This window comes from Monodon monoceros, unplaced genomic scaffold, assembly GCF_005190385.1.
Source record: "Monodon monoceros isolate NGI ecotype Baffin Bay Population unplaced genomic scaffold, NGI_Narwhal_1 Super_Scaffold_2, whole genome shotgun sequence".
NCBI classification, from domain to species: Eukaryota; Metazoa; Chordata; class Mammalia; order Artiodactyla; family Monodontidae; genus Monodon; species Monodon monoceros.
Window position 1 is genome coordinate 62,698,807 of NW_021703776.1, and position 8,266 is coordinate 62,707,072.

An 8,266-nucleotide genomic window follows, 5' to 3' on the forward strand; every position below is an offset into this window, starting at 1 on the left:
AGGAATACAACCCCACCCATTAGCAGAGAGGCTGCCTAAAATCATAATAAGCTCACAGACACCCCAAAATACACCACCGGATGTAGTCCTGCCCACCAGAAAGACAAGATCCAGCCTCATCCACCAGAACACAGTTACCAGTCACCACCACCAAGAAGCCTACACAATCCACTGAACGAACCTTAACCACTGAGGACAGGCACCAAAGACAATGGGAACTACGAACCTGCAGTCTGCAAAAAGGAGACCCCAAACACAGTACGTTAAGCAAAATGAGAAGACAGAGAAATACACAGCAGATTAGGGAGCAAGGTAAAAACCCACCAGACCAAACTAATGAAGAGGAAATAGGCAGTCTACCTGGAAAAGAATTCAGAATAATGATAGTAAAGATGTTCTAAAATCTTGGAAATAGGATGGAGAAAATACAAGAAACGTTTAACAAGGACACAGAAGAACTAAAGAGCAAACTAACAATGATGAGCAACCCAATAAATGAAATTAAAAATTCTCTAGAAGGAATCAATAGCAGAATAACTGAGGCAGAAGAACGGATAAGTGACCTGGAAGATAAAATAGTGGAGATAACAACCACAGAGCAGAATAAAGAAAAAAGAATGAAAAGATGAGGACAGTATCAGAGACCTCTGGGACAACATTAAATGCACCAACATTCGAATTATAGGGGTTAGAAGAAAAAGAGAAAGAGAAAGGGACTGAGAAAATATTTGAAGAGATTATAGTTGAAAACTTCCCTAATATGGGAAAGGACATAGTCAATCAAGTCCAGGAATCACAGAGAGTCCCATACAGGATAAATCCAAGGAGAAACACGCAAGACACATATTAATCAAACTATCAAAAATTAAATGCAAAGAAAAAATATTAAAAGCAGCAAGGGAAAAGCAACAAATAACATACAAGGGAATCCCCATAAGGTTAACAGCTGATCTTTCAGCAGAAACTTTGCAAGCCAGTAGGGAGTGGCAGGACATATTTAAAGTGATGAAAGGGGAAAACGTACAACAAACATAACTCTGTCCAGCAAGGATCTCATTCAGATTCAATGGGGAAATTAAAACCAACAGACAAGTAAAAGCTAAGAGAATTCAGCACCAGCAAACCAGCTTTACAACAAATGCTAAAGGAATTTCTCTAGGCAGGAAACACAAGAGAAGGAAAAGACATGCAATAACAAACCCAAAACATTTAAGAAAATAGTAATAGGAATGGATTAAGATACAAGAATGGATTTGAATGGATACAAATACAAGACCCGTATATATGCTGGCTACAAGAGACCCACTTCAGACCTAGGGACACATACAGACTGAAAGTGAGGGGATGGAAAAAGATATTCCATACAAATGGAAATCAAAAGAAAGCTTGAGTAGCAATAGTCATACCAGATTAAATAGACTTTAAAATAAAGAATGTTACAAGAGACAAGGAAGGACACTACATAATGATCAAGGGATCAAGCCAAGAAGAAGATATAACAATTGTAAATATTTATATGCCCAACATAGAAGCACCCCAATGCATAAGGCAAATGCTAACAGCCATAAAAGGGGAAAACAACAGTAACACAATCATAGTAGGGGATTTTAACACCCCACTTTCACCAATGGACAGATCATCCAAAATGAAAATAAATAAGGAAACACAAGCTTTAAATGATACATTAAACAAGATGGACTTAATTGGTATTTATAAGACATTCCATCCAAAAACAACAGAATACACTTTCTTCTCAAGTGCTCATGGAACATTATCCAGGATAGATCATATCTTGGGTCACAAATCAAGCCTTGGTAATTTTAAGAAAACTGAAATCATATCAGGGGTCTTTTCTGACCACAACGCTATGAGACTATATATCAATTACAGGAAAAAACTGTAAAAAAATACAAACACATGGAGGCTAAACAATATGCTACTAAATAACCAAGAGATCACTGAAGGAATCAAAGAGGCAGTCAAAAAATACCTAGAAGCAAATGACAATGAAATCACAGTGGCCCAAAACCTATCGGATGCAGCAAAAGCAGTTTTAAGAGGGAAGTTTATAGCAATACAATCCTACCTCAAGAAATAAGAAACATCTCAATTAAACAACCTAACCTTCCACCTAAAGCAATTAGAAAAGAACAAAAAGATCCAGAAATTAACAGAAGGAAAGAAATCATAAATACCAGATCAGAAATAAGTGATAAAGAAATGAAGGAAACAATAGCAAAGACCAATGAAACTAAAAGCTGGTTCTTTGAGAAAATAAACAAAATTGATAAACCATTAGCCAGACTCATCAAGAAAAAAAGGGAGAAGACTCAAATCAACAGAATTAGAAATGAAAATGGAGAAGTAACAACTGACACTGCAGAAATACAAAGGATCATGAGAGATTACTACAAGCAACTCTATGCCAATAAAATGGACAACCTGGAAGAAACAGACAAATTCTTAGAAAAGCACAACCTTCCAAGACTGAACCAGGAAGAAATAGAAAATATAAAAAGACAAATCACAAGCACTGAAATTGAAACTGTGATTAAAAATCTTCCAACAAACAAAAGCCCAGGACCAGATGGTTTCACAGGCAAATTCTATCAAAAATTTAGAGAAGAGCTAACAACTATCCTTCTCAAACTCTTCCAAAATATAGCAGAGGGAGGAATACTCCCAAACTCATTTTATGAGGCCACCAACACCCTGATACCAAAACCAGACAAAGATGTCACAAAAAAAGAAACCTACAGGCCAATATCACTGATGAACATAGATGCAAAAATCCTCAACAAAATACTAGCAAACAGAATCCAACAGCACATTAAAAGGATCATACACCATGATCAAGTGGGGTTTATCCCAGGAATGCAAGGATTCTTCAATATATGCAAGTCAATCAATGTGATAGAGCATATTAACAAATTGAAGGAGAAAAACCATATGATAACCTCAATAGATGCAGAAAAGGCTTTTGACAAAATTCAACACCAATTTGTGATAAAAACTCTCCAGAAAGTAGGCTTAGAGGGAACTTACCTCAACATAATAAAGGCCATATACGACAAACCCACAGCAAACAGCATTCTCAATGGTGAAAAACTGAAACCATTTCCACTAAGATCAGGAACAAGACAAGGCTGCCCACTCTCACCACTATTATTCAACATAGTTTTGGAAGTTTTAGCCACAGCAATCAGAGAAGAAAAAGAAATAAAAGGAATCCAAATTGCAAAAGAAGAAGTAAAGCTGTCACTGTTTGCAGATGACATGATACTATTCATAGAGGATCCTAAAGATGCTACCAGAAAACTACTAGAGCTGATCAATGAATCTGGTAAAGTAGCAGGATACAAAATTAATGCACAGAAATCTCTTGCATTCCTATACACTAATGATGAAAAATCTGAAAGAGAAATTAAGGGGACACTCCCATTTACCACTGCAACAAAAAGAATAAAGTAGATAGGAATAAACCTACCTACGGAGACAAAAGACCTGTATGCAGAAAACTGTAAGACACTGATGGAAGAAATTAAAAATGGTACAAACAGATGGAGAGATATACCATGTTCTTGGATTGGAAGAATCAGCATTGTGAAAATTACTATACTACCCAAAGCAATCCACAGTTTCAATGCACTCCCTATCAAACTACCAATGGCATTTTTCACAGAACTAGAACAAAAATTTCACAATTTGTATGGAAACACAGAAGACCCTGAAGAGCCAGAGCAATCTTGAGAAAGAAAAACGGAGCTGGAGGAATCAGACTCCCTGACTTCAGACTATACTACAAAGCTACAGTAATCAAGACAGTATGGTACTGGCACAAAAATAGAAATATAGATCAATGGAACAGGATAGAAAGCCCAGAGATAAACCCACACACATATGGTCACCTTATTTTTGATAAAGGAGGCAAGAATATACAATGGAGAAAAGACAGCCTCTTCAATAAGTGGTGCTGGGAAAACTGGACAGCTACATGTTAAAGAATGAAATTAGAACACTCCCTAACACCGTACACAAAAATAAACTCAAAGTGGATTAAAGACCTAAATGTAAGTCCAGACACTCTAAAACTCTTAGAGGAAAACATAGGCGGAACACTCTATGACATAAATCACAGCAAGATCCTTTTTGATCCACCTCCTAGAGAAATGGAAAGAAAAACAAAAATAAACTAATGGGACCTAATGAAACTTAAAAGCTTTTGCACAGTAAAAGAAAACATAAACAAGACGAAAAGACAACCCTCAGAATGGGAGAAGATATTTGCAAATGAAGCAACTGACAGGATTAAACTGCAAAATATACAAGCAGCTCATGCAGCTCAATATCAAAAAAAACAAACAACCCAATCCAAAAATGGGCAGAAGACCTAAATAGAATTCTTCCAAGAAGATATACAGATTGCCAACAAACACATGAAAGAATGCTCAACATCACTAATCATTAGAGAAAGGCAAATGAAAACTATAATGAGGTATCACCTCACACCAGTCAGAATGGCCATCATCAAAAAATCTACAAACAATAAATGCTGGAGAGGGTGTGGAGAAAAGGGAACCCTCTTGCACTGTTGCTGGGAATGTAAATTGATACAGCCACTATGGAGAACAGTATGGAGGTTCCTTAAAAAATAGAAATAGAACTACCATATGACCCAGCAATCCCACTACTGGGCATATACCCTGAGAAAACCATAATTCAAAAAGAGTCATGTACCACAATGTTCATTACAGCTCTATTTACAATAGCCAGGACATGGAAACAACCTAAGTGTCCATCATCAGATGAACAGATAAAGAAGATGTGGCACATATATACAATGGAATGTTACTCAGCCATAAAAAGAAACGAAATTGAGTTATTTGTAGTGAGGGGGGTGGCCCTAGAGTCTGTCATAGAGAGTGAAGTAAGTCAGAAAGAGTAAAACACATACTGTATGCTAACACATAAATATAGAATCTGAAAAAAAAATGGTTCTGAAAAACCTAGGGGCAGGAAAGGAATAAAGGCGCAGACGTAGAGAATGGACTTGAGGACACGGGGAGGGGGAAGGGTAAGCTGGAACGAAGTGAGAGAGTGGCATTGACATATATACAGTACCAAATGTAAAATAGCTAGCTAGTGGGAAGCAGCTGCATAGCACAGGGAGACTCCAAAGTCACATGATCATTCCATCATCTAGAATGTCATTAAGCCCCATTTGCAATTTGATATAGCCATTAATATATCAAAATTGCTTCTTAAATAAAAGTGCCTTTATTTGTGTTAATTTATCTACCTTTTATGAATTATACTTTCATAGTACTTTTAACTTCTCTTATTATTATTTTTTTATTATTATTATTTTTTTTTTTTTGCGGTACGCAGGCCTCTCACTGTTGCAGCCTCTCCTGTTGTGGAGCACAGGCTCCGGACGCACAGGCCCAGCAGCCATGGCTCACGGGCCCAGCCGCTCCGCGGCATGTGGGATCTTCCCAGACCGGGGCACAAACCCGTGTCCCCTGCATCGGCAGGCGGACTCTCAACCACTGCGCCACCAGGGAAGCCCGACTATTCTGAAAGTACACAGCAGTTTCATTTGTAATAGCTCAAACTGAAAACAACCCAAGTGTTCATTACAAGTGAACAGTACACAAAATGTGGTATATCCATATAATGGAATACTACTTAGAAATAAAATAGAATGCACTACTGATACACACAACAATGTAGATGAATCCTAAAATAATTAACCTGAGTGAAATAAAACAGACAAAAAACTTTCAGACTTTATGATTCTACTTATATAATATTCTAGGAAAATCAAACTAATCTACAATGACAGAAACTAGGTCACTGTTTTCCTGAAGAATGGGGTTGTCTCGGTATGGCCAGGATGGATGGATTCCAAGGGAAGACAAAGAAACTTCTGGAGTAATAAGTATATTATTTGTACTGTAGTGATGGTTTTATGGGTGAATATATATGTCAAAACTTATCAAAGTGTACACTTTAAACATGTATAGTTTATTGTGTCACAATTATACTGCAATCAATTTGCTAAAAACACTGTTAAGAACTGAATAGGCAATGAAACACAGGTAGAAAATGTTTCAAATGTGTATATCTGACAAAGGAATTGTAACCAGAATATACTTAGTTTAAAAATCTTCTATATCTAAAAAAAAAAAAAATTAAAAACATCCTTTAAATGGGCAAAATTTTAAACAGATATTTCACAAAAGAAGATATATAAATGGCCAATGCTAAGTGTATGAAAAGATGCTGAAATTTTCCATCATCTTGGAAATGCCAATTAAAACCACAATATGTATGACTACATACCCAATACAACGACTACAGTAAAAACACGAGCAGTCCAATGTTAGCAAAAATATGGAGGTACTAGAAATCTCACACATTGCTGGTGGAAGTGTAAAATGGAAATAATTTTTCAGAAGTGATTGGAAATTTCTAATAAAGTTAACTTTTTATTTTCATCTTTCTCTTTATTCTCAAAATATGATATTATAAAAGTCCAAAATGAATAGGCTGTTCCTTGTGTGGTCTCCAGTGCTTTGAGGAGGCAGAACTGAGCCCCCAGAAATGTGAGAGGATCATCTCAGGAAGCTAGCAGTAGCTACTGTGCTGAGTTTGACGGCCCCAAGTCAAATCCTGGGCATATCCTCGGATGTATGGTAGGGCTTGGACTCTGGTTCTTGAAGAGGAATGGGGGTGGAAATCATTTTGAGATGACAACTGAGCAGAAGAGGACTCAGCGCCAGAGGGTCTGGTGGGACAAGTAGGGAAGGCAACACTCCTTTCTGCCACTACCTAAGGGCGGAGGCAAGTGATTCCAGCAAGAGGTCAAAGTAGGTAGCAGCTCCTCGGATCCCATAAGGGAGAGGCCAGACCACTCCAGGGCTGGTTAACTGGCATCGTAAGGCAGTGGAATGCTAGCCAGAAGAATGAAGACAAACTGTTCCAATCTCTGAGGAGCTTGCTTCCCAGCCTCTAGTACTTTCTCATGATTGGCCTCCTCCTAGCTTTCATAATCCAAGATGACCTTGTTATTGATGAGGGAGAGGCCAAAGACTCAAAGTCCACAGTGCCTTGAAACTATAACATCTGGTACTGTGCTCATGCCAACAGCATCCACCCCCAGCTTCTGCAACAGATGACACTCTGCCACAGTCTCAAAACTGGGGCCCGCTACCATCACGTAGGTGCCTTCCTGTAACTCTCTGTTCCTCCATTTGTTTCCAGGTACTATGAGCCTTCTGCTTCATATCCTGGTCATAAGTGTCAGACATGGCAGGGAAACTAACTCCAAACCGCTCACCACTGGGCCCTCTGAGAGGGTTCTCACTGCAGAAACAAGATAGGTTGATGTGATCAAGGATCAGCCTGATACCTCCAACCTCAGACTTGGAGTTGAGCTCTCCAGATGCACTGATGACCACTAGGGTGTCCACACCCAGAAGCCGGAAAACCCTCACTGGGAATGTCACCTTCCAGAGCAGGCAGACTTCATACATGTGGAACCTGCCCTGCATCATCACACAGGCTCTGCCATTCAAAATCCCAGACACCAGTCGACCAGCATGACCTGGCACTGTACTTTTGAGAGTTTGGTATTTGGTTGTAGTCAAAGATCTGGGCCTGAGTTAATCTGTCAGTCAGACCTCCTAACCCAGAACCACAGATCACTGCCACTTGAGGTCCGTGTTTGGTGTAAGACGAAAGCCATTTTGCAGTGTTCTGATAACCTGCATATGTGAATCTAGACTCTAGGATGGGAATCTGTGACAAGCATGTGGGTTGAGAAGACCTCTTCCCTGTATGTGGGTAGGGGAGCAGGCTCCCTCTAACCTCGCTCCATAACGCCTGCATGTGGACGCGCGCGTGCACACACACTGGCTCCTTTTGCCATGTCATCTTTATGCCTGGGATATTCACTCATAGGAATTTGCTTAAAAGAGATAAAAACATTTGTGCACAGAAAGTCTTTTTTTACAAGAATGTTCATAGCAGGGATTTTTTTGGTGTTTTATATTAAAAATTAACTGATATTAATATGATATTAATATGATATATTTGAGAAAATTCTGAAATTTTCCTTCTTCATTTTTTCTTTTTTGTAATTGAAATAGAACTGACATTTAACATTAGTTTCAGGTGTACAATATAATGATTTGATGTTTGTATATAGAGCAAAACAATCACCGCAGTAAGTCTAGTTAGTATCCATCACCACACATAGTTA

General features: G+C 38.4%; 1 pseudogene; it reads right to left on the reverse strand.

Annotated features, from left to right (window-relative positions):
• Positions 1-6,928: 6,928 nt before the first annotated feature.
• LOC114901356 lies at positions 6,929-7,938 on the reverse strand (annotated as a pseudogene).
• Positions 7,939-8,266: the final 328 nt, after the last annotated feature.